The sequence below is a fragment of the Herpailurus yagouaroundi genome, unplaced genomic scaffold (assembly GCF_014898765.1).
Source record: "Herpailurus yagouaroundi ecotype Mexico unplaced genomic scaffold, PumYag 213, whole genome shotgun sequence".
Taxonomy (NCBI): domain Eukaryota; kingdom Metazoa; phylum Chordata; class Mammalia; order Carnivora; family Felidae; genus Herpailurus; species Herpailurus yagouaroundi.
The window spans coordinates 9,363,380-9,369,379 of NW_024412444.1; positions in this window are offsets into that span (position 1 = coordinate 9,363,380).

Below are 6,000 nucleotides of genomic sequence, written 5' to 3' on the forward strand. Positions count from 1 at the left end.
GACCTTTAGAAACTCTGAGATAATAAATATGTGTTGTTTGAAGTTGTGATAATTTGTTATGCAGCAAGAGAAAACTAATACAGATCCCATAGAGGGCTTTGGGAAACCTGAGTGGGTACTGGTAAAAGCTATTTTTGTACAAAGAAGTAGAAGTTTTTGCATTTACCTAGCATCTGCCTTCCTGGAAAATACAGCATATACTAGAACATTGAAGAGATTATTTTATACTTGATATGTAAATTGCAGTCAAGTTCAAGGCTTGAATAGGTATAAATGGTGTTTTCATTTAAATGAAATTTTGAATGACATTTGGAAGTGCTGCAGAAACTGGGCTGTTCAGGGTATTCAGGACATTTAGGATTCTTGACCCCCACCTAACTGAATGCAAGTCATTGCAAACATCAGTCACTGCAATAGCCCCCACAAACTTCCAACATGGCCCCTTGGGAGCAGTACCAACCCTGCTAAAGAATCCTAAAGGAGTACATGGTCAAGGGAGAACAAAGTCCTTCTTTATCCCTAGAATAATCTGATTACAGGCAAATGGAATGACACAGGCAGGATCCAGTTCATGTGAAGATGGGAGTGAGGACTGCAAATATACTGTCACCTTTCCAGAGTTCTGATCCCCAGGACCACACACTCTGGAGTCAGACGGACTTGTGCGTGATCCGGTCTTTGTTTTTCATGGTGGAGAAAATGTGAGTGCTACCCAGCATGTTTGAGCTATAGAGTCTTCATGTGAAGGAATAGGGCTTTGACACTAACATCAGAGGATTGTTGAGATCCTAACCACAGTAACTTGCCAGAAGTACATGTTTCAGTACATCATCATCTCTTTATTCCCATGGTTCATGTTTCTGTCTGAAGAGCCGAAGAATTCCATGCTCACTCTTAACAAGACCACAGGGCTCCTGGTCTCAGCACTTGCCTGAAGGGAGAAGGCAAACCAAAGCTGAGCTGAAATCTGATTGGTCTGTGTCATTCTGAGATTGAAATGCTCCCGTGGCCAAGTGTTTGGTCCTCCCATGATGTTAGTAGACATGACATATTTCTTTTCTCTAGGGCAGCAAGCTATACGAGTAGTGGTTAGGACACAAGGAATGACGTCTCTTGGGTTGAAATTCCAGTTCAGTCATTTATTATTTCTTCCCTGAGCGAATCTCTTAAATTTTCTGAAATTCTTAGTTTCTTCTTCTGCAAAATGGGGATGGTAATATAGCATGTATCTCATGGGATTGTTTTGAGAAAAAGATAATTCATGAAAGCACTTAGTATCTCAATTTCTAGTTCACAGTAAGAACTTTAAAAATGATGGCTGACACTACCCTTGACATTATTGTCACTTCTATATGCCACTACCATGAACTCATCTTACTGCTATTCCACACCTATGGTGGAGAGACTATAGAGCACAGTGATTAGAGGGGTCAGCTCTGAAGTCAGTTCCTGGTTTTGCTGCTTATTAGCTATGTGGTCTTGGGGCATTTGTAACTGTTGGGTGTGAATCTCACCCCACCTCTGCTCAACCAGTCTGGCATTGTCTGCACGTTACAGGAGTTGGGATAGGTTGTTTTGAAGGGTACCAAGTAACTGCTTTGACTATTTGCTAAAATAATTAAGGCTTTATTACCAAGATAATTGTAGCAAGTGAAAAAAATCTCTGTAAATATTTGGATAATCATAAAAATGTAAAGTGGCTCTGACATGCAGTGGCCTCTAGAATGTGAGAAGAACAAGATCTTTTAAGTGGACTGGATCTAAAATTACCCAACCTTGTCAGGAGGTGGAAGATTTCATTGTTGTCCTTTGTCCTTGCCTGGATTCATGGATTTTCCACAAGACCCATGGGGTATTGTATTTTAATCTGGACTTTTCTTAGCCATGCTCTTTGTTTTACTAGTGAAGCTGGATTTAAGAGTTTCCAGGAAATACTCCTCTTTCTGTTGGGAATAAAGGCATTAATGATTAAGTTGGGGTAGAAAATTCTATTCTTTGGTAACGTTTGCTGAAAATTAACATAGTTTTCCACTTGCGACATATAGCTTCTCCCCAGGAGCTAGCTTCCTAGGGAAAATAGCTAATATTTTTCAGCAACTATTGAAAGCAAGAACCAGGCTGGTGTAAAATGTGCATGCTTCTGCATTCCTGTTTCCCTTTGCACAAAAAGCACAGCATCAATTGGATGAAATAATAGCTATTCAATTGGTCATTCCCTTATGACTGCAAGCCATTTGGAGCTCAGTCACGCTTACAAAAGCCGATATCGACTATGTGTAGAAATATCTGGAATGAGATGCTTTGCCACTGACATCTTTCATTCATAATTACTGCAAAGTCTGCCTGCCCAGGACCAGTCAATGGCCAGTCAATATTCCCATTATAAGCCAGAGCAGGGTGAATGGCTAGGGCAGAAAGACAAAGCAGACATATACTCAATGGGCCCACAGGCCCAGACATCAAACTTGGCCGTAAAGGACCTCAGGAACTACAGAGCTCAGAGGGATGGGCAGGCACAGTTTGATGCTTTCTTGCAGTCTATGTTCCATGAGGTTGGAAATGAAGTCCCTTCACAATGACACAATGTATGTGATAGGAGTGAATCATTCTTCTCTGAAAAGGTATGGCACCAAGCCAGTTAATTTCCTATTTGGTGGTTTTGTCTACTTTGTCATAGAACACATTTTAAATGGCCATGGATAACATGGTATCACCCAGTCAATAAATTTAATTTAGAAAGTCTGGACAAGTACTGCCCACCCCAGAAAAAACATCCCTACTTTGGCATTGGTGCTGAAAACTCGCCATGTAATAGAGAGGAGTTGAGAGTGGTGAATTATCATGAAATGGCATAGCAGTGTTAAAGAACTGTTCAGCTATTGATGAGTGCTTGTGTAAGATTTGCTTGCCTTGTAATCCAATTTGGCAACTTCCACATTATCAGCATGAGGACATTCTGGGCCTTAATTCTGAAGTTCTGCATGAACCCTATAAATCAGCCAATATTAACTGTATGTGTGTACTTGGCACATCTACTGAGGGGAATTTTCTTTCAAATCATCTATTTTTTTAAACATTAAAAAAAATTAATGTTTATTTATTTTTGAGAGACAAAGAGAGACAGAGCACAAGTTGGGGAAGGGCAGAGAGAGAGAAAGAGAGATAAAGGGAGACACGGGGTCCGAAGCAGAGTCCGTGCTCTGAGCTGTCAGCACAGAGCCCAACGTGGGGCTCAAACTCACAAACCAGAAGATCATGACCTGAGCTGAAGCTGGTTGCCCAACCAAATGAACCACCCAGGCGCCCCATCAAATCATTTCTTAAGATTCATCCACTGCAAGTAACTAAATAAGGACAGAGTTTTTGGGTCTTACGGAAGTGTTTCACTCCCAGTGTTTCACAGAAAATCCTTTTAGACCCCATTATTGTTGGCCATGATAAATTCACTACCTGAATCTAATTTAGGTAATTTTCCTGCCACTCTAGTGTGCTAGCACAGAAATGAGTATTAATTTACTGCTAATTCAGTGTGCTAACACTTAATTAGCAACAAGCTTTGTCTGAAATAGCAGATATTAAAATCTCAGCAAAATTTTATTCCAAATTAAAGCCACCATTCTAGGTGTGTATACACACATACACATAGACATGTGCACATATACCTTCATCTCTCCATCTTGGAAATATATTCCATGGATATTTGCTTTAAATACATTAGTATTACACTTAAATGTTACAATAACACAGCTTATCTAAAAATCCAACAGACCTGGAGATGAACAGCTGGCTGAATAGGTCTTCAGAAAAGCCCCACAGAGCTTCTCAGGTTCAGGGAGACATGGGGATGTTCCAAGTAAAATTGTATTTCTCTAACAATGGAATCACTGGAGTGTTCTATAAAACATACGTTCTCTCATTTAATCCTCATGATGACCTCTAAAGATGGTCTCTATTAATCCCTTTCATTGCTGAGGAATTTGGGGGTTAGAGAAGTTCACTCATTAACGTTTGTACCCATCCATCCATCCAGCATCCAATACCTGAGCACCTACTATAGGAAAACTCTCTCCTAATAATAACCAATACGACAAAGCCACTGCTCTCATAGTTTTTACATCCTACAGAGGTGAAATAACTTGGGCAAAGTGATCTACTCAAATAGGGCCAGGGCCTTAAAATTCCAAGTTGTGACTGCTTGATTTCTGAGAGCTTTGTTTGAAACCAGTATACCATGCTGCCTTCTGTGACAGGAAAATATTTAGGTGAAATTAAAAATTCTTGCCTAATATTTGCTTGCTTCCTCCTAAAGCGATACTGGGTTCTGTCATGCTACAATCTAGCTCCTGTATTAAAATCAGGCCATAACAGATGCTTTTTCTCTTACTCTCCCATTACTAAGGACTTAGACATTTGGAGGGGCAGGAAGCAAATAATTCCTAACGTCAAACTATGGCAGATGCTGCTGGTGCCTATTCAAGATCTATTCTCTCTTCCTTCCTTAATATCAGAGCCAAACTTTGCTTGGGCAACAGCTGTTGCTCACCAAGAAAGAGAGTTTCCCAGGATCCCTTGCACCAGGGATCTTCATGTGATTGAATTCTGCCCATTGATGTCTAAGAGGAAGTCTATCAGGTAGAGCTTCTAGAAAACTTTGTGTTCCTGATAGAAAACGGACAAATTTAGCTGGCCCACACCTTTTACTTATTTCTATTGGGGCATAGGCATGATTCCTGAATGGGCAGGAGAATCTTGCCAACTGTGAATATTATTAGAGTCACAGAATATTAGGGACACAGAACAGGGAAAATGGAAGGAACTTAAGTGCTTGAGGATTTGCTCCATGAGCTGTACAAGCCCTGGCATGCCTCTTTTTGCAGAGGAGAAAAATACATCCCCATTTGGTTAAGCCATTGAAGGTGGGTGTTTGTACACGCAATGGATTACAATACCACTGTTATACAAATGTAAAATATACTACTCAATGAATTCAATGTTGACTAATCGCCACCGCTACAACACCTTCACTATTCCCTGAGTACTTTACACTGCACACTGCACCACGCAAAGTTTTATTGTATTGTATAATTTATTCCTCATAGGAAATGTATGAGGGAGGTATTATTACCACATTTTATAGATGAGGAAGTGGAATTTCAGGGAGGTTAAGCAATTTATTAGGTAGAGAAGAATAAAGTTCCTATTCAAACCTGGCTCCAAAGCCTTGCCCTTAAGCGCCTGATCTGCTCATATGTCCCCCTTTATAAAACCAAAGTAACCATTTCTGATCTTTGAAAAAAAATATTATAATGTTCAGTACAATAATGGTCCTAAGAGTAAAGATTAAGATTGATCTGCATCTCTAATATTTTCAGAACTGCTGTTTCAATAAAACATTGCCTCTGACATTATTCAAGCCTAACAATTTCCAATTCTTTCCTTTCCTATCTGTAACCACAAACAGTATGACAAAGTGTGGAAAACATACCTCTAAGCTTGTGCATATCCAGAACAAAAATAAAGCCTATATGCCCATCAGCTTCATATCTAACAGTGCATTTGGAGTGACTAATAGACTGGCCACAGAGCTCTCTCTCTCCTGGACATTTTTTTTTGCCCTTATCAGGATAGGGACTAGAATCAGGAAACATAAATGAGGTTTCTAGAACAAGTTCAAGGAAAGACATGTGTGCTTGCCAGGAGAAAGACTCTGTGTGGATACCACCCATCTTATTCCTCATGCCTTTTGCCAATCTCTTCTCTCTGTCCACGCTCCTTCCTTACAGGATCGTGTCCCCCAGACCCCATATGCTCAGAGTCTAGCCTTTTTTTTTTTCCATTATAGGCTAATCCACTATTGTCATTTGGGCAAAAGGTTTTCTTCAAAGCCATTTGACATTTAATCAGAGAGGATTTCATTATTTTTCACCTCATTCAAGATTAAATTTGCATTTTACACACACACACACACACACACACACACACACACACACACACACACAC